We start from the raw sequence: 21,954 nt of genomic DNA, 5'->3' as shown, positions 1-21,954 counted from the left end.
TAAACTATACAAGTCACAAGCAAATCAAAGAGGAGTGACTTATCAGAATTTAATAAACATCGAAACAGTTCCTCTTAGAGAACAAAGCAACAGTAAGTTAATAAAGTGTGATTTATTAAGTATCAGATCTCTCTCATCTAAATCCTTGTTAATACATGACTTAAAAAGTGACAAACACTTAAATCTCTTTTGTCTCACTGAAACCTGGCTGCAGCACAATGAATATGTTAGTTTAAATTAGTCGACTCCAATCAGTCATATCAATTATCATGTTCCTAGAAGTACAGGTAGAGGTGGAGGAGTAGCAGCAATTTATAACTCAGATTTATTAATTACTCCTAAACCTAAACATAGTTATAACTCATTTGAGAGCCTCACTCTGAGCCTTTCTCACCCAGACTCTAAAACACAGAAGCCAGTTGTGTTTTGTATTGTTTACCGTCCTCCTGCGCCATTTTCAGAGTTCTTAACGGAATTCTCTGAATTATTATCTGACTTAGTTCTTAGCACAGATAAAGCCTGTCGTGAAAAGTTTTTTTTTCTAAGAAATCTACAGGACAATGTCAGTGTGAACCATCTCAAAGTTTACTCTAATGTCGACACGGGGTGGATCATAATCACAATACCTCTAAGACGTAAGGCACATCTTACTACAGCATGTACAAAGTATCCACTGAATGACTGAGGACATAAGACCTGTATTTATACCGTTACAAACCCCCACATGTAAATGTTGACGGGTCCTTGCTAATGAAAATACAACAAAAAAAACCTTCCCTTCCTTGTCAGCATTCTTTTGATTACAAGAAGTAAAAACACAAATTCTTTCTAAACCAAATGCTAGATGACCCCCCAGGAACAACCAACAGCTGACAACACAGCACATGTCATGATACCACAAGGTTTCCCACATGAATATCACAGACCATTGATCAATAGACATGCTTCCTTACGTTCCTTGTTCTGTCTTTCCCGTGGAAACATCAAAGCCCTTTTGTTAACCCCTACTATCCTGAGGAGCAAATGGCTCTCCGATGTTAATTTTCTCCCACAAGTCATTGTAGTGGGAGACTTTAACATTCATGTAGATGTTGACAGCAACTGTCTCAGCACTGCTTTTAACTCCTTAAAGGTCCATGCACACGCTTTTTTCATGCTACACAAAGCTAAAGAATTGAACCTTGATGTCTCAGTAAGGTGTCTGTAACTTTTCATGCCAAAAAGCTGTGTAGATCACCCACACGGCCCGTCTGAAAATGTGTGTTTTAGGCTCTCGTCCACAACGGTCTGTTTTAGGGGTGTGTCAAGCAAAGTTGATCGCCACACCCCTTTGAGGAAGCGCATAGCTGTGATCCGCCGTGGGGATCAAAAGTAACGGTCACTGAATCCATTGTAACAGCAAAACTGGCTACCTTGTTCTCGTCAGATCCAAAATCTGACTCTGAAGTCGAATGGGAGGCTGTTAAAGTGGTTACACTTCGACTGGCAAAAGGTATGTATAACTGGCAATTTCACATTTAATTTAATTTATTGATTTATATAATAGCCCTACGATGGACTGGCGACCCGTCCAGGGTGTACCCTGCCTCTTGCCCATAGCCAGCTGGGTTAGGCTCCAGCACCCCCGCATATGGGAATAAGCGGCTTGGAAAATGGATGGATGGATGGATTTATATAATACGCAACTCGATTAGCTGCTAACGCTAATACTAATGGTTGCCAATAAGCAGCCTGAATTAACAGAATATTCATAACACAACTACAGCCTGTTTGGTAGCATAGCTTGTTGAACTAATATAAACTTATTTTTACATGTTTTTTTCTTTTTCATGCTGCTGTTGTGTCTAAATAATTTCTCCATAATGGGATCTTCAGCTGCAGCTTATATTTTGCAGTATTTGTCTGTGATTAAGTGCCAATGTGGGAACAGTGAATGCTTACAGAGGCATGGTGTGACAGCAACTGTTGCTGTCCAGATATTGCATGTGTTTAATACTTTTATTATTGTGACATGGTATTTAAAATTAAATTTCGATAAATCTTACCTCAAGACGCCTGAACCAGTTGCCAAACCTACTGTCATGTATGGTTGATGATCCAGGACTGGAGCCAGTATGATTGAATGTGTATTCATTACAGAACACATTTAATATACAGTATATCAGACAATTACACATGCATGGAATAAATCAGTTTCTCAGAAATTCATAAACAATTTTAGAACATTTTACTATTTACAGATTAATCATAACGTACCTGAGAACTCTGGTTTACAAACATAGTTTTGGTTCTATATACATATTGACCTAATATATTTTTAATTGCTTCCAGTAAGATGTATGATATATCAAGTGCTAATATATAACTAAAAGAAATGTAGAAAGAAAAGAAATTTTTCTTCACAAATTTGACAGTACTATGTCTGTGTGTATCTCAAGTTGTTGCAGGAATCTAGCCTAGAAGTCTTGTTAGCTGGTGGTGGGGACTTCTAGGGTGAAAAGTCCAAGTTGTCATCCCATCTTTCCTGGTCTGGATCAGGGCAGTGTTTCCTGAGGGACAAGGCACCTATGTTGGACTTAGACCACCTCTGAAATACCTAAATTATTGTTCTGTGGCAATACCTCAATAAAAGTTGAAACAACCTTCACAAATATAAACATTATATTGAGGTAGTTAGATCGGTTTTAAGGGTGTTTGGAGCAAACATGTTTTCAACTTAGTTTTTATAGTGCTAGTTTGTTAAAATGGGCATGGCATTAATGACCTCCTTTCTGTCAGGTTGCTCAAATTCTGCTCAGAGGGCTGGTGGGACAGGGATGTTCACAAGGTCCTCCATATAACAACCTGAGTCCAGCAGGACTTTATTGAAGATGGTCTCCATCACATTTTACTCATAATCTGAGTTCAGGTCACTGTTAAGCTGCAATAGACAATAGACTGCTGGGGGACTTAATTTATACACTGAGTCCCTCTGTTTCCTTCTACCTCTTCTGTCCAATAACCTCCCATCATTGTTCTATGTTAAACTAACCTTGTCTCTTTCTCTCCAGTAGTTGTGCTTCTTCCCCGCTCTCTCTCTTCTCCACTCTGTCCTCACCTACAGGTATCATTGGACAAAGAGCTTTGTGTCTGTGATGGGCAGCTGCGGATCCAATCATCCTGCCTCTATCCAGTCTCTGGTCCAATCATCCTGCCTGTGCTTTGTTGTTGCTTATTATTTAACTTTTTCATATCTTTAATATTTTTCAAATTATTAAGCTTTTTTCAAATATTTTTCCTATTAAAATGAATGGAAACCTCTTTTCAAATACTCTTCAGCTTTTTCTTCTTTTAACTTTAGTATACTTCAGTATATTTTAGCTACAGACACCATTTAAACTTAAATATTCTTCATATTCAAACATTCAACTATTAATCTACTATTCAGCTTTTTAATATCCTTAATACTCTATAATATGTGGCAGGTTAAATATTGGGTGGCTTTTGGTCAATTTTAGCTTTTCCATTAATGTGTATCGCGTGAGTTAGAGTGCGTGATGTGAGAGCTAGAGTGAGAACACGCTTTTTTAAGGCAGAACTTTTCTATTTAACTCGTCACTACAGCCACAGCTTTTACTTGTCTTCTTTCTAATGATGTGTCTGGTTAAGCCATCAGACCAGTACTTTAGTCTGTATCTGCCTGAAAGTGCAGAGAGTTCAAAAATCTCTCCCATACACATATACGAAAGTGCAGAAGAACTGGCATTTTTAAATTGCAAATATGGCCACAATTCTTACTCCTCAAACAAAAAACTCACACTAATTGCTCATTGAAGCCTTGGGATTCATAACGTGAGGTTATTTTTATGATAACCATTATGGTTTCGCTACTCACTACAACTGACTGGACTGATGTGGAGGTTCCTGCCTTTGGAGCGTCTCCACGGTGCAGCTGCAGTAGATCAGTGATTGAGCCCAGTAACAAACTCCTAATGCTCCACAACAGCTCTGTGTATATTACTGATGAGCAAATTATATATATGCAAATTTATAGCACAATGCCTTGTGATTATTGCACCATAACAGAAACTGGTGTGAATAGAAATGATCCTTGCAATGATTGCTGAATGATTTTGCATTTGAGTCTTTACATTTAGATCAGAGTTACACCTTAAAATTTGTTGTAAATATCAGCTTTTTGTTCAATAACAATATCTTGTATGTTTTTAAATACCTATTTTTTAATCAGATAATACTTTTAAGCTTTTCAACAATTGACAAGATTTTGTTTTAGAATATTAGCATTTAAATTTCGAAAGTGCTGCATCATTCAAGTCTTCGCTTACTAAAATAAATATTAAAGCTCCCTGATCATACAGCTTTTCACTCTAAAGAATACTGGACTTCAATGTCTCGGTAAGGTCTCTGTAAATTTTCATCCCATAAAACCCTTAAGATCGTCCACACTGCCCCTGTCAATATGTGGTTCTCACTCCCCATCAGCAAACGCTGTGTTTTCTGGGCGTGTCGCAAGCGAAGCTGCTCACCACACCTCTGTGTAGAAGCGCATACCTTTTTTTGTTGTTGTTTTTTAAAAATTGGGTCCATGGATACGAGCCACCGCACAGTTAGGATACTATAGGTGGCAGTAGTGCGACATTGAGATTGCAATCCACCGCAATCCTTCACAGAAGAAGACCCACTACAGAACTGCACGACATTAGCCAGCTGGTTCATAGCGTAGTACAGATGAAGCGGTTCATTTTCGCTGATTTCAGTCGACTGTCAGTCACCTTTCTGACGCTGATCACACCCTCATCAGCCGACTGTCAGCAGCCCCCCTCCTTGGTCTGTTTGGGGAAGGTGTTAAAAATGTTAATGAGGCCACCCCCATTTTAGCACCAAAGACGCGATTCCAGGGTAAAACCAAAAGGTGGAGCTTTAGTATCTGACCTGTAGAGTTAGGGTCAAACAGCAAGTATAGGCACAGTTCTGAGAACAGGACATAGATCTGATAACGTCAGTTCTACACTGTTTGCTAGGGCAGACAGACAAACAGACAGACAGACAATAGTCTGTCTAAACAGTCAACTAAAAAGTTGAGAAAACTCGAAAAGTTGACTTCATTTCAGAATTGAATGTTGCACTAACTTTTCTTTAATCATAGATAAGCATCGGCAGCTCACGCTGCCACAGCTGCCAAACTACCTTCTGGAGGTTTATCAGTTACTGGCTGTATTAGGTTGAATTGGACTTCACAAAAGTACCTAATGAAATTATTAAATTGTCATTCTATATATTATTCTTATTCACTTGAATGTAGTGTGTGTCAGTCTGCCTGCTTCAGGAGCTGTTTTAAATTAAAAAAAGAACATTTCAATGTTCTAATCAAGCTTAGATGAACATAACAATAGAGAGCCTCTTTTCAGACAGAACGGCCAATCCACAGCACTAGTTAGACTGGTTTCACACCACCCCCTTCTCCCCAAAGCACCAGAGTCCTGCAGTGCTATTACCTGATGTGATGTAACCAGATACATTTGTGAACTACCTTATCCATCCATCACTTATAAGAGCCTAGTGGTTAAAGCACACAACTTCTCACCCACAGTTTTTAACTAAACTGTTTTTGTTAGTTGGTGGTTTAAAAAAGGGAAACTTTTATATCCTAAAGCCATAGACCTAACACTTTCTTTTTAACAAGTTTTATTTACAGATTTTATAAACGTCCAGTTCATTTGACCATTTTCTATACCGAGTTGTCTGAAAGTTGGGTCACATTCTTTTAGAGCAGAAATGTTTGTCAAGGAGCTTCTACATAATATGTCCTTCATGGGGGACATGGTCTTCACACCATCTTACAGTCCTTTGTTCAACTCATGAGCCAGTTCTTCTTCAGGTGTGAAGTGAAGCCTATTGTAAATAGAGGATAGTGCCTAACTTTACTCAGACTGAAGGGTCCTGCACTCTTGGTAATGTTTCTGCTTTAAAAAAGTCTGTAAGTTAACTTGAGAGGTATTGAGCAGTCACAATCAGCCGATTGCGGTGACATTTGGCAGTAAAAGGTGACTAAAATGACACAGAACTGAAAGAATATCAGCTGGCATAACTCATAACACATATGTATGCAGATCTCTGTATTTTGTGTCACTTGAATTTGTGTGGTAAACAAAAGACACCAGAGGCAAGTTTACACCAGGAGTCTCTAGCTGGAAGCTCCTGTGCCTTAACCATTAGGCTGTTGGTCCTCTGAGGGAGACCTACTGTACGGACAGTAACTAAATTCCTCCACACAGCATTATGTTAACAGAGCCTTGATTTGAGTGGAACCTTTAAAGTTATGGATCCATGAAGAATTTTCTTTTTAAGCAGTTTACAAATATATTTGATTTTTATGGCTCAGGTGAAGTTGTGTGGAAGTTGAGTTATGTCAACTCTTTCAGTCTGGTGTCCTTCTTGGGGGAGGGTTCATCACACCTACTCACTTTTGTGTCTTTTGTTCACGTAACGAGCCACTTCTTTGCAAGTGTGAAGTGAAGCAAAACTGGAGGATGATATGGAACTTCCCTCAGACTAAGGAAGCTTTTGGTATTTAAAAAAATGCCAGTAAATTTAGAGCTAAACATTACAATACAGTAATACATACAATACAGTATAATTAAAACAAATAAAATATCCATGTGGATGTTGACTGAATGTCGGACTCCGTAGTTTTCTCTGGACCCCTCCCCAATGTGACCAGCGATGACATGTATAGCCGGCTGTCATCGCTCCACCGCTGGTTGTCTAGGTGGTGTCCTGCAAACGATGTGGGCTTTGTGGCTAATTGGAGCACTTTTTGGGGAAAACCTGGGCTGATTAGAAGAGACGGCGTCCATCCCACGTTGAACGGAGCCTCTCTGCTCTCTAGTAACATGGCCATGTGGCTTAGTCCCCCCACTGCTTGACAACTCAGAGTGGAGCCCAGGACGCAGAGTCGCAGTCTTACACGCCTCTCTGCACGTTCTCTACAGCCGCGACCCACTCTTAGTCTTAGTTATCGCATAGAGACTGTGTCTGCTTCTCGACCACCTAAACTATACAAGTCACAAACAAATCAAAGAGGAGTGACTTACCAGAATTTAATAAACATCAAAACAGTTCCTCTTACGGAACAAAGTAACAGTAAGCTAATAAAGTGTGGTTTATTAAATATCAGATCTCTCTCATCTAAATCCTTTTTAATAAATGACTTGATAAGTGACCATCACATAAATCTGTTCTGTCTCACTGAAACCTGGCTGCAGCAGGATGAATATGTTACTTTAAATGAGTCGACTCCAATGAGTCACATCAACTATCATGTTCCAAGAAGTACAGGTAAAGGTGGAGGAGTAGCAGCAATTTATAACTCAGATGTATTAATTACTCCTAAACCTAAACATAGTTATAACTCATTTGAGAGCCTCACTCTGAGCCTTTCTCACCCAGACTCTAAAACTCAGAAACCAGTTGTGTTTTGTATTGTTTACCGTCCTCCTGCTCCATATTCAGAGTTCTTAACTGAATTCTCTGAATTCTTATCTGACTTAGTTCTTAGCACAGATAAAGTCATTGTAGTGGGAGACTTTAACATTCATGTAGATGTTGACAGCAACTGTCTCAGCACTGCTTTTAACTCCTTAATAGACACTATTGGTTTTACACAGCAGGTAAATGAACCCACTCATCGTTTTAACCACACCCTAGATCTTGTCCTGACATATGGGGTTGAAATTGATAATTTAATAGTTCTTCCCCAAAACCCTCTGTTATCTGACCATTTCTTATTAACTTTTGAATTTAGCACAACTGACCCTATAACAGCTGGAAAGAAATGTTACTATAGCAGATGTTTATCTGACAATGCTGTTGCCAGATTCAAGCAGATGATTCCATCATCTTTTGCCTCAATGTCTTGCAGATACACAGAGAACAGTCGCCTTAATCCTTATGAACAGGTTGACTGTCTTGTAGATGATGCTGCAGCTTCTCTACGTACAATGTTAGACACAGTGGCTCCTCTGAAGAAGAAGACAGTGAATCAGAGTTAGCTCCGTGGTATAACTCAGACATCCGCAGCCTAAAGCAAAGGACTAGACAACTAGAAAGACAGTGGCGTTCCAACAAAATAAATGTAAACTGCATTGCATGGAAGGACAGTCTAATGAAATATAAAAAAGCACTTTGTGCTGCTAGAAAACCATATTATTCCTCCCTAATTGAGAAAAAAAAACAACCCCCGGTTTCTTTTCAGCACAGTAGCCAGGCTGACAAAGAGTCATAGCTGTATTGAGTCTGCTTAAAGTCCCCTTATATCTCAGCAGCAATGACTTTATGAACTACTTTACTAATAAAATTATCATCATTAGAAAAAACATTCAGCAGCGACTTCTTCCAAATGACAGAAAGCACTGTCTAGATCCATCAACTTTAAATTTATTAAATCCTCTGTCTTACCTAGACAGCTTCTCCCCCATAACTCATATGGAGTTAACCTCAATAATTAACTCTTCCAAGTCGTCCACTTGTCGTTTAGATCCAATCCCAACCAGATTACTCAAAGAAGTTCTACCTTTAATCAGCTCATCCATATTAAATCAAATCAACCAATCTTTACAACTAGGCTATGTACCACAGGCTTTTAAGGTGGCTGTGGTCAAACCTCTATTGAAAAAACCAACCCTTGACCCTGGACAACTAGCCAACTATAGGCCCATTTCAAATTTACCCTTTATTTCCAAGATTCTGGAAAAAATCGTGGCTAAACAATTATCTGACCACCTTAGTGGGAATAACCTGTATGAAGATTTTCAGTCAGGATTTAGAAAACATCATAGCACAGAAACAGCTCTGGTTAGAGTCACTAGTGATCTTCTATTAGCTTCGGACAATGGTCTAGTTTCTGTCCTTGTCCTGTTAGATCTTAGTGCTGCATTTGATACAATTGATCATAACATTCTATTACAGACATTAGAACATAGAATCGGGATTAATGGAACAGCATTGGGATGGTTTAAATCCTATTTGTTGAACAGATTCCAGTTTGTTCATGTTAATGATAAATTCTCCACACGCACAAGGATTAGCTATGGAGTTCCACAGGGTTCTGTGCTGGGTCCAATTCTGTTTAGCCTATACATGTCTCCTCTAGGTGAGATTATTAGAAAGCATTCTATTAATTTTCATTTTTACGCAGATGATACTCAGCTATACATGTCCTTGGAACCAAATGAAACAGATCAACTAGTCAAAATTCAGGGTTGTTTAAAAGACATCAAATCCTGGATGTCCCAAAACTTCCTTCAACTAAACTCAGATAAAACCGAGACTCTTATTGTTGGGCCTAAAAATCTGAGAGAGACACTATTGAGTCAGATAGCCACCCTGGATGGCATAACATTAGCTTCAGATTCTACTGTGAGGAACCTTGGTGTCATGTTTGACCAGGATCTCTCTTTTACATCATACATTAAACAAATCTCCAGAACCGCCTACTTCCACCTTAGAAATATAGTTAAAATCAGAAGCATCCTCTCTCAGAGCGATGCAGAGAAACTGATCCATGCATTTGTTACCTCTAGGCTGGACTACTGTAACTCCTTACTCATAGGATGTCCTAACAGCTCCTTAAAAAGCCTACAGCTCATTCAAAATGCTGCAGCCAGAGTTCTGACAGGACTTAGAAAGAGAGATCACATTTCTCCTACATTAGCTTCTCTGCACTGGCTGCCTGTAAAATGTAGGATAGAATTTAAAATTCTCCTACTCACATACAAAGTACTCAATGATAAAGCTCCTTCTTATCTTAAAGACCTTATAGTTCCTTATGCTCCCAGCAGAACACTTCGTTCTCAGAGCGCTGGGCTACTTGTGGTTCCTAGAGTGTTTAAATGTAGAACAGGGGGCAGAGCTTTTAGCTACCAAGCTCCTCTCCTCTGGAACCAGCTCCCTCTTCAGGTTCGAGAAGCTGACACACTCTCCACCTTTAAGATTAGGCTTAAAACCTTCCTTTTTGATAAAGCTTATAGTTAGAGATGGTTCAGGTCACTGGCAATTATTGTTAGTCACAGGAACCATCTCTTAGTTAAGCTGCAATAGACATAGACTGCTGGGGGACTTAATTTATACACTGAGCTCCTCTGTTTCCTTCTACCTCCTCTGTCCCATAACCTCCCATCATTGTCCCATGTTTAACTAACCTTGTCTCTTTCTGTCCAGTAGTTGTGCTTCTCTCCTCTCTCCCCCCCACCCCCACTCTTTCTCCCTCTCTGTCCTCACCTACAGGTATCATTGGACTCAAAGTTTGGTGTCTGTGATTGGCAGCTGCGGATCCAACCATCCTGCCTGCATCCAGTCCCTGGTCCAACCATCCTGCCTGTGCTCTGTTGTTGCTTGTTGTTGCTTGTTGCTGTTGCTGTGCTTTTCTATCTCTCTATCCTCTCACCCCAACCGGTCGAGGCAGATGGCCGCCCACATCCAGTCTGGTTCTGCTGGAGGTTTCTTCCTCGTTATTCAATTCAATTCGATTCAATTTTATTTATATAGCGCCAAATCACAACAAAGTTATTTCAAGGCACTTTACAAAGTAAGGTTTAAAACCTCATACAACTAAACCCAACAAATCCCACATACAGCAAGCATTTAATTTGACAGCAACAGTGGAGAGGAAAAACTCCCTCTCTAACGAGGAAGAAACCTCCAGCAGAACCAGACTGGATGTGGGCGGCCATCTGCCTCGACCGGTTGGGGTGAGAGGATAGAGAGATAGAAAAGCACAGCAACAGCAACAAGCAACAACAAGCAACAACAGAGCACAGGCAGGATGGTAGGACCAGGGACTGGATGCAGGCAGGATGGTTGGATCCGCAGCTGCCCACCACAGACACCAAACTTTGAGTCCAATGATACCTGTAGGTGAGGACAGAGAGGGAGAAAGAGTGGGGGTGGGGGTGGGGGGAGAGGAGAGAAGCACAACTACTGGACAGAAAGAGACAAGGTTAGTTAAACATGGGACAATGATGGGAGGTTATGGGACAGAGGAGGTAGAAGGAAACAGAGGAGCTCAGTGTATAAATTAAGTCCCCCAGCAGTCTATGTCTATTGCAGCTTAACTAAGAGATGGTTCCTGTGACTAACAATAATTGCCAGTGACCTGAACCATCTCTAACTATAAGCTTTATCAAAAAGGAAGGTTTTAAGCCTAATCTTAAAGGTGGAGAGTGTGTCAGCTTCTCGAACCTGAAGAGGGAGCTGGTTCCAGAGGAGATGAGCTTGGTAGCTAAAAGCTCTGCCCCCTGTTCTACATTTAAACACTCTAGGAACCACAAGTAGCCCAGCGCTCTGAGAACGAAGTGTTCTGCTGGGAGCATAAGGAACTATAAGGTCTTTAAGATAAGAAGGAGCTTTATCACTGAGTACTTTGTATGTGAGTAGGAGAATTTTAAATTCTATCCTACATTTTACAGGCAGCCAGTGCAGAGAAGCTAATGTAGGAGAAATGTGATCTCTCTTTCTAAGTCCTGTCAGAACTCTGGCTGCAGCATTTTGAATGAGCTGTAGGCTTTTTAAGGAGCTGTTAGGACATCCTATGAGTAAGGAGTTACAGTAGTCCAGCCTAGAGGTAACAAATGCATGGATCAGTTTCTCTGCATCGCTCTGAGAGAGGATGCTTCTGATTTTAACTATATTTCTAAGGTGGAAGTAGGCGGTTCTGGAGATTTGTTTAATGTATGATGTAAAAGAGAGATCCTGGTCAAACATGACACCAAGGTTCCTCACAGTAGAATCTGAAGCTAATGTTATGCCATCCAGGGTGGCTATCTGACTCAATAGTGTCTCTCTCAGATTTTTAGGCCCAACAATAAGAGTCTCGGTTTTATCTGAGTTTAGTTGAAGGAAGTTTTGGGACATCCAGGATTTGATGTCTTTTAAACAACCCTGAATTTTGACTAGTTGATCTGTTTCATTTGGTTCCAAGGACATGTATAGCTGAGTATCATCTGCGTAAAAATGAAAATTAATAGAATGCTTTCTAATAATCTCACCTAGAGGAGACATGTATAGGCTAAACAGAATTGGACCCAGCACAGAACCCTGTGGAACTCCATAGCTAATCCTTGTGCGTGTGGAGAATTTATCATTAACATGAACAAACTGGAATCTGTTCAACAAATAGGATTTAAACCATCCCAATGCTGTTCCATTAATCCCGATTCTATGTTCTAGTGTCTGTAATAGAATGTTATGATCAATTGTATCAAATGCAGCACTAAGATCTAACAGGACAAGGACAGAAACTAGACCATTGTCCGAAGCTAATAGAAGATCATTAGTGACTCTAACCAGAGCTGTTTCTGTGCTATGATGTTTTCTAAATCCTGACTGAAAATCTTCATACAGGTTATTCCCACTAAGGTGGTCAGATAATTGTTTAGCCACGATTTTTTCCAGAATCTTGGAAATAAAGGGTAAGTTTGAAATGGGCCTATAGTTGGCTATTTGTCCAGGGTCAAGGGTTGGTTTTTTCAATAGAGGTTTGACCACAGCCACCTTAAAGGCCTGTTGTACATAGCCTAGTTGTAAAGATTGGTTGATTTGATTTAATATGGATGAGCTGATTAAAGGTAGAACTTCTTTGAGTAATCTGGTTGGGATTGGATCTAAAAGACAAGTGGACGACTTGGAAGAGTTATATATTGAGGTTAACTCCATATGAGTTATGGGGGAGAAGCTGTCTAGGTAAGACAGAGGATTTAATAAATTTAAAGTTGATGGATCTAGACAGTGCTTTCTGCCATTTGGAAGAAGTCGCTGCTGAATGTTTTTTCTAATGATGATAATTTTATTAGTAAAGTAGTTCATAAAGTCATTGCTGCTGAGATTTAAGGGGATAGTAGACTCAATACAGCTATGACTCTTTGTCAGCCTGGCTACAGTGCTGAAAAGAAACCTGGGGTTGTTTTTGTTTTCCTCAATTAGGGAGGAATAATATGTTTTTCTAGCAGCACAAAGTGCTTTTTTATATTTCATTAGACTGTCCTTCCATGCAATGCAGTTTACATTCATTTTGTTGGAACGCCACTGTCTTTCTAGTTGTCTAGTCCTTTGCTTTAGGCTGCGGATGTCTGAGTTATACCACGGAGCTAACCTCCTCTGATTTACTGTCTTCTTCTTCAGAGGAGCCACTATGTCTAACATTGTACGTAGAGAAGCTGCAGCATCATCTACAAGACAGTCAACCTGCTCATAAGGATTAAGGTGACTGTTCTCTGTGTATCTACAAGACATTGAGGCAAAAGATGATGGAATCATCTGCTTGAATCTGGCAACAGCATTGTCAGATAAACATCTGCTATAGTAACATTTCTTTCCAGCTGTTATAGGGTCAGTTGTGCTAAATTCAAAAGTTAATAAGAAATGGTCAGATAACAGAGGGTTTTGGGGAAGAACTATTAAATTATCAATTTCAACCCCATATGTCAGGACAAGATCTAGGGTGTGGTTAAAACGATGAGTGGGTTCATTTACCTGCTGTGTAAAACCAATAGTGTCTATTAAGGAGTTAAAAGCAGTGCTGAGACAGTTGCTGTCAACATCTACATGAATGTTAAAGTCTCCCACTACAATGACTTTATCTGTGCTAAGAACTAAGTCAGATAAGAATTCAGAGAATTCAGTTAAGAACTCTGAATATGGAGCAGGAGGACGGTAAACAATACAAAACACAACTGGTTTCTGAGTTTTAGAGTCTGGGTGAGAAAGGCTCAGAGTGAGGCTCTCAAATGAGTTATAACTATGTTTAGGTTTAGGAGTAATTAATAAATCTGATTTATAAACTGCTGCTACTCCTCCACCTCTACCTGTACTTCTTGGAACATGATAGTTGATGTGACTCATTGGAGTCGACTCATTTAAAGTAACATATTCATCCTGCTGCAGCCAGGTTTCAGTGAGACAGAACAGATCTATGTGATGGTCATTTATCAAGTCATTTATTAACAAGGATTTAGATGAGAGAGATCTGATATTTAATAAACCACACTTTATTAGCTTACTGTTACTTTGTTCTGTAAGAGGAACTGTTTTGATGTTTATTAAATTCTGGTAAGTCACTCCTCTTTGATTTGTTTGTGACTTGTATAGTTTAGGTGGTCGAGAAGCAGACAGAGTCTCTATGCGATAACTAAGACTAAGAGTGGGTCGCGGCTGTAGAGAACATGCAGAGAGGCGTGTAAGACTGCGACTCTGCGTCCTGGGCTCCACTCTGAGTTGTCACGGAGTGGGGAGGCTAAGCAACATGGCCATGTTACTAGAGAGCAGAGAGGCTCCGTTCAACGTGGGATGGACGCCGTCTCTTCTAATCAGCCCAGGTTTTCCCCAAAAAGTGCTCCAATTAGCCACAAAGCCCACATCGTTTGCAGGACACCACCTAGACAACCAGTGGTGGAGCGATGACAGCCGGCTATACATACATTACATTACATTACATTACATTAGAGAGGGAGTTTTTCCTCTCCACTGTTGCTGTCAAATTAAATGCTTGCTGTATGTGGGATTTGTTGGGTTTAGTTGTGTGAGGTTTTAAACCTTACTTTGTAAAGTGCCTTGAAATAACTTTGTTGTGATTGGGCGCTATATAAATAAAATTGAATTGAATTGAATGTTTGACTAAAGGGCGTTGTATTCATAACACCTGTAATTTTCTACCTGCTTAGACATAAATAACTTTATATTCAGTTATAAACTACTTTACATTTAAGACGCTCATTTCTGTTCACTTCTAATCTGCCTGTGGGCCTGAATTATACATCACTGCTCCACCTGCTGCATGAATGTGCAATTTTAGGGGTTTAGGGGGCGTTAACAAGGCAGCCACGCATTAAGTACATCACAGTGGGGGGTCATGACTGGTATAGGGGGGCTTGGTGGAATGATACCTAAGTCATGCTAATGTCATGACAAGATCAGTGTGAAATCCTGCAGCAACGAGGCAACGAAAATTTCCCGCTCCATCTGTACAACCATACGTCTACGATCTCGAATCTAACCCTGAATTTGAAGAGGAGGCTGATGAAGTCGCCACATTTCGGCTAATGCAAGATGTGTCTCATTGGTAATGTCGCATTTACTTCAATTTAATTGATTTATGTAATTTGCAAAGCGACTAGCGGTTACTAATGCGTATGCTAAATGGCCTTTGCAGCTTGAATATTCACAACACGACTTACCTGGAAAACTCTCGCTAATAGTAAACACTACTTTAGCTTACATTATACAAATAAATAAAAGTTTGAGAGCATAGCTGAAATAATATAAATACATTTTACATTGTTTTTGTCTATATTTGTGCTGCTGCTCTGACATAATTTTATTTAAAAAATGTGCATTAATATTTAGAGCAAAAAGACATTGGTAAAAATTATATATTGACCTGATGTATTTTTACTGCTTTTAATTATGTTTTTTGATCAATCTTGATAATTCTGAAAAGTAATATGTCTCTGTATCTGAAGTTGTTACAGGTATCTAGTATCTACAGAGGCTAGTGAGCTGGTGCTGGGGATTCCTGGGTTGAAGAATCTGAGTTGCCATCTCTTCATGCTTGGGTTGTAGGTGAAGGCAGAGTTTCCTGATGGATAAAACAGTAAAACACTCATTGTATGATGGATGTAGACCACCTGTGGAATACCTCCTTTACCATTTGAGTAAATATGTGTTTTTTTTTAAAGATTTCTTTTTTAATTTATATATAATTTATATGCCTTTTATTTATGGCCAGTTCAACTTTATAGCTTACCGTATTAGTATTGAAATTACATGTTTTTCTCTTTCTATGATTTCCTGAATAAAAGTGTTTTCCCTTCAGAAACAGAGTTCAGTAAAATACGTAATAGTTAAAGCCAACTTTATTGTCAACCAAAAAAATGCACCACTACTCCAAAGCTAGAACAAACTGTTACCATCACACTCCAATGTGCAATATATAGGTTACTGAGTTAATTAAGAAGTCTGAGGGTTTAAAGACAGAAGCTTTAGCAGGGCCTTGCTGATGAAATGCATAGAAGTAGGGTAAACAGTCCATGTCCTGGGTAGATTATTATTATAATTAGAATCTTCTATTGCCTATCTTATTGTTAGTACATACAAACATACATATCTTCACTCCTGAGCTGGGCAGCAGATGTCTGCAGTGATTTCTCTGTTTGACAGCCTCCTTGCATGTGGGCAACTGGGATTTGCCCCCCTACAGTATAGAAAAGACTGTTACATTTACTTTAAATTGTATTGGTCCTACAAATATAATGGCTAAGGTACAAGCTATAGGTTACTGTCCAGATAAGCAGCAGTTATTGTAGACATGACTAAATAGCAACTAAGCTTGCAACCCAACACAGTTACCATTCAAACTAATCATGTTAGAATTTGATAGAACAATGACATAACCCCAAATCACAAGTTGATTTAGGCTGTGACACAGGACGGGGTAATAAAAAACATAACTGCGATCATCTGCAGTTTCTTTTTGTAGCGATCAAACAGCTGTAGCTCTAAAGTGCAAAGGCCTAAAGGCATGCTAATGGCTAACGCAACACAAAAACAGGAGCGGGAGCACGTAAACAGGACAAAAGCTCGATCCACCACTCCCTGCCTGTCGCCGATCGAAGGCCCATCGCTATTAGCTGTTCCCCACACAGGTGTGTGATTGCGCCAACTCAGAGTAGCACATTTGAAAGGGACAAAGGCTCGGTTGACTCGCTGTAGCCGTTAGCAAGGCTAGCAATTAGCTAGTCTCACAAGTGGGTTACTACATTTTAAAAAGACCAACTAACATATTAAGACATCACAAGTATCAAGCACAAACTTACTACAGTGAGCTAGATCCACCGCTCCCTGCCTGTCGCCGCTGGAAGGGCGAAAACGATCAGCTGTTTCCCGCAGGTGTATGTGATTACAGAAAAGGCCAAAAGCTGGACCCACCGCTCCCTGCCCGTAGCCGCTCGATGCTGATAGTCATTAGCGTTTCTCCACACAGGTGTGTGGCTGCAGGAGCCCACATGAGCACATTTGAAGGGGACAAAGGCTCGGTCGACTGGCTATAGCCGTTAGCATAGCTAGCTACTAACTTGCCTCACACATAGGTTACTACATTTTAAATAGACAAACTAACATTTTCAAACATTAAAAATATCAAGCGTGTACTTACTTCAGTGAGTGAATGACAGACTGTAGGAATAGATCCTTTTTTCCAACAGGAGCCGTGAAACAAATCCAGCATTGTACGCACCCTTGTTTGAAATGCACATACGTATAAATGCTGAGGCAGTGTTTCTGGCACTGGTCCGTTAAAAATAAAAGTGACCCACAAAGTCCTCACTTGTTGATCCCTTGGTAAAGTGAAGAGACTTTGGTGTTGATTAAAACACCCAAGAACCGAACTATTTCTATGGGAGGACTTGGGCGTTGCCGTGCTCGTCTGTTCATGGTGAGTGAGAGGGGGGAAATGACGGAAGTCCAGTTTTGGTTTGGTATCATTGTGGGGGTGGTGGTTTAGGATTTGCAGGGAGAACTTCCTACCAGTGTGACGACAACTGGGACCCGGCCTCAGAGTAGGACGTGGTCTCTCTCCATTGGATGAGAAAATTTACGGTTTAAAAATGTGAAAAAAGGAGGAAATGCATTTCTACCGTGCTCAGTGTGTGTATATGTGACCCATAGAGTCCCATAGAGTGGATTTTGCATGTTATGACCCCTTTAAATGAAAACTAAGCTATACCAATTGCCTAGTTGTGCACCTATTTCCTAATCTATAAGTGGGAATATCTGTGCCTCATACACTGCACAACCCCAAATATTTCTGTGCACGTGGAAAGACAAGAAGAGTTTCTTTTTAGGTGGTCCCTTAGTAGAGTACAAACCCCATTTATTTTTTACACATCCAATTTATCACTGCGCCCATTCTCTTCCCTCAGGGTGCAGCACATAAAACAATAAGAACACATTACAAACTGGCTAAACAAAAGGCTAAATTAATTTCACTAAAGGTATAACATTACTCCTAATGCAGCTACAGTAAAACAGTAATTGAGCTCAGTAAAGGTTTGATTGACAAACTCTGCTGCTCAAACTCTCTGCTGCTCAGTGTCCACAGCAGCTCTATGCATATAACTGATGAGTTCATTACACTGTCCATTCCTGATCAGAGCAGGTGTACACATTCAGCTTTTTCAAACTACCTGATCTTATATAGGTATATTTAGCCATACTTGTATTTTAATATCATTAGTGCATTAGTTGCAACATTCAAGTCTTCACTTAATATAATAAAATAACTATCTTAAACTTGCTAAGCGTTTCTTTCCATCTCCAGCTATATCATGTTTTTTCTATTCTATAGCTCAATGGCTTAAGTTTTTGACTCTGGAGTTCGATTTCTGTGAGTCATGTTTATGCAATCACATTATAAAATACAATATATGCATTTCCCAGATAAATAGACATATAAGCATAAGCAGCCATATTATAGATTAGAAATTTTCAGTTTTTCCAGGCGTATGTATACTGCTCTTCTGATTAATGATTTAAGCAGCTAGTGTGGCTATGTGGCAAAAGAGCATGACCAGGATGCGGGAATTCCTGGTTTAAAACCTGAGTAGAATAAGTCTTTCAACAAAATTTAGAGGAACGATTTACCGGACTGTAGTCATATGTGAAACAATTTATTGAAATCAAACTGCTTTCGTTATATTTGTGCACATTCAGGTCTGCAACTTTTTCTTTGCAGATCTGATCAGCTATACATTAAACTCATCAGGTAGTTTCAGTAATGTTTCAACTGATTAATTACAAATTGTTAATTAGAATATTTTACAGTACACCATCCCGCCAAGTTTTGAGCGGGAGTTTTGAGAACAAGTACAAGCCTTGGCCAGCCGCCTGAAGAGTTACACCAGAGACAACGAAGCCAGACGAATAAACCGGCTGTTCGCAACACAACCCGCGAAAGTGTACTCTCAATGGCAGGGTAATAACAGCAGAGCAGACCCACCAAGGCTGGAAACTGAACAGTATTGGAAAGGTATATGGGAAAGGGAGGTGTCACACAACAGTGATGCACAGTGGCTGGTGGATCTGAGGGAAGACCACAGCAACCTCCCTGAACAGAATCCAGTGACTATCACAGTGGCAGACATCCAACATAGAGTCTCAGGTATGAAAAACTGGACAGCACCTGGCCCTGACATGATCCACGCCTACTGGCTAAAGAAGCTCACTGCAATCCATGAGCGCCTGGCAGCACAAATGAACCAGCTGCTAAGGGATGGGACTCACCCTGAATGGCTAACCGAAGGGCGAACGATCCTGATAATGAAGGATCCCTCAAAGGGTACAGTCCCATCCAACTACTGGCCAATAACCTGTCTCTCCACAACATGGAAGCTCATGTCAGGCATCATCGCAGCTAAGATAAGTGGGCACGTGAGTCAATACATGAGCTAAGCACAGAAGGGCATTGGTAAGGATACCAGAGGAGCCAAACACCAACTCCTGGTAGACAGAACAGTCGCCCAAGACTGCAGAATGCGACACACCAACCTGTGCACAGCCTAGATCGACTACAAGAAAGCCTACAACTCAATGCCACAAACATGGATCACTGAATGCTTGGAGCTGTACAACATCAACAGAACTCTAAGGGCCTTCATTGCAAACTCAATGAGGTTGTGGAGAACCACCCTTGAAGCCAATGGGAAGCCACTTGCCCAAGTATCCATCAAATGTAGCATATACCAAGGAGATGCACTGTCCCCACTGCTGTTCTGCATAGGTCTGAGCCCCCTCAGCCAAATAATAAACAAGACTGGCTATGGATACCGACTCCGGAACGGGGCCAACATAAGTCACCTCCTCTACATGGATGACATCAAGCTGTACGCCAAGAGTGAGCGAGACATCGACTCGCTGATCCACACCACCAGGATCTACAGCTCGGACATCGGGAAGTCATTCGGGCTCGAGAAATGTAGGAGGATGGTGACAAAGAGAGGCAAGGTAATCCACACAGAAGGGGTCTCACTCCCAGAAGGAACAATAGCAGACATTGAGGACAATTACAAGTACCTTGGAATACCACAGGCAAATGGCAACCTTGAACAGGCAACAAGGAATGCGGCAACAGCCAAATACCTCCAACGAGTAAGGCAAGTCCTAAGAAGCCAGCTCAATGGCAAGAACAAATCCCGGGCAATAAACAGCTATGCCCTGCCAGTGATCAGATACCCTGCGGGAATAATAAGGTGGCCAAAGGAAGAGATACAGACCACAGATGTTAAGACACGAAAGCTCCTCACCATGCATGGAGGGTTCCACCCCAAATCCAGCACCCTGAGACTGTACGCTAGCCGCAAGGAAGGAGGCCGAGGACTAGTGAGCGTGAGATCCACTATCCGGGATGAAAACATCCAAGATCCATAAGTACATCAAGGATAAGGCCCCGACAGATGACGTGCTGAGTGAATGTCTCAGGCAGTGGAGAACAGAGGATGTGATGCTGGAAGAGGGACCATCATGGGAGGACAAGCCCTTGCACGGGATGTACCACCGGAACATAACTGAAGTGGCTGATCTCAACAAATCCTACCAATGGCTTGAAAGGGCTGGGCTGAAGGACAGCACAGAGGCACTCATCCTGGCCGCACAGGAGCAGGCCCTGAGCAACAGAGCCATAGAGGCCCAGATCTACCACACCAGACAAGACCCAAGGTGTAGACTGTTCAAAGAGGCCCCTGAGACGGTCCAGCACATAACTGCAGGGTGTAAGATGCTGGCAGGGAAAGCATACATGGAACGCCATAACCAAGTGGCTGGCATAGTATACGGGAACATCTGCGCGGAGTATGGACTGGAAACCCCAAGGTCAAAGTGTAAGAGAACGAGCGAGCCAAGATCCTGTGGGACTTCCAGATCCAGACTGACAGAATGGTAATGGCGAACCAACCAGACATTGTGGTAGTGGAAAAAGAGCAGAAGAAAACCGTAGTGGTGGATGTGGCAATACCAAGCGATGGCAACATCAGGAAAAAGGAACATGAGAAACTAGAGAAATACCAAGGGCTCAGAGAAGAACTGGAGAAGGCTTGGAAGGTGAAGGCCACAGTGGTGCCTGTGGTGATCGGAGCACTGGGGGCTGTGACCCCCAAACTGGAGGAGTGGCTACAACAGATCCCTGGAAAAACATCCAACATCTCAGTCCAGAAAAGTGCAGTCCTAGGAACAGCAAGGATACTGCGCAGAACCCTCAAGCTCCCTGGCCTCTGGTAGAGGACCCGAGCTTGGAAAGTGGAGGAGACCACCCGCGGAGGGTGAGAGTAGAGTTGTTGTTGTTTTTATATATATACACACACACACACACTCTATTCTCACCCTCCGCGGGTGGTTTTATCCACTTTCCAAGCTCGGGTCCTCTACCAGAGGCCAGGGAGCTTGAGGGTTCTGCGCAGTATCCTTGCTGTTCCTAGGACTGCACTTTTCTGGACTGAGATTTCGGATGTTTTTCCAGGGATCTGTCGTAGCCACTCCTCCAGTTTGGGGGTCACAGCCCCTAGTGCTCCGATCACCACAGGCACCACTGTGGCCTTCACCTTCCAAGCCTTCTCCAGTTCTTCTCTGAGCCCTTGGTATTTCTCTAGTTTCTCATGTTCCTTTTTCCTGATGTTGCCATCGCTTGGTATTGCCACATCCACCACTACGGCTTTCCTCTGCTCTTTATCCACCACCACAATGTCTGGTTGGTTCGCCATTACCATTCTGTCAGTCTGGATCTGGAAGTCCCACAGGATCTTGGCTCGCTCGTTCTCTACCACCTTGGGAGGTGTTTCCCACTTTGACCTTGGGGTTTCCAGTCCATACTCTGCACAGATGTTCTTGTATACTATGCCAGCCACTTGGTTATGGCGT

The sequence above is a fragment of the Betta splendens genome, chromosome 16, assembly GCF_900634795.4.
Source record: "Betta splendens chromosome 16, fBetSpl5.4, whole genome shotgun sequence".
Classification (NCBI taxonomy): domain Eukaryota; kingdom Metazoa; phylum Chordata; class Actinopteri; order Anabantiformes; family Osphronemidae; genus Betta; species Betta splendens.
This window is presented reverse-complemented; position numbering follows the sequence as displayed.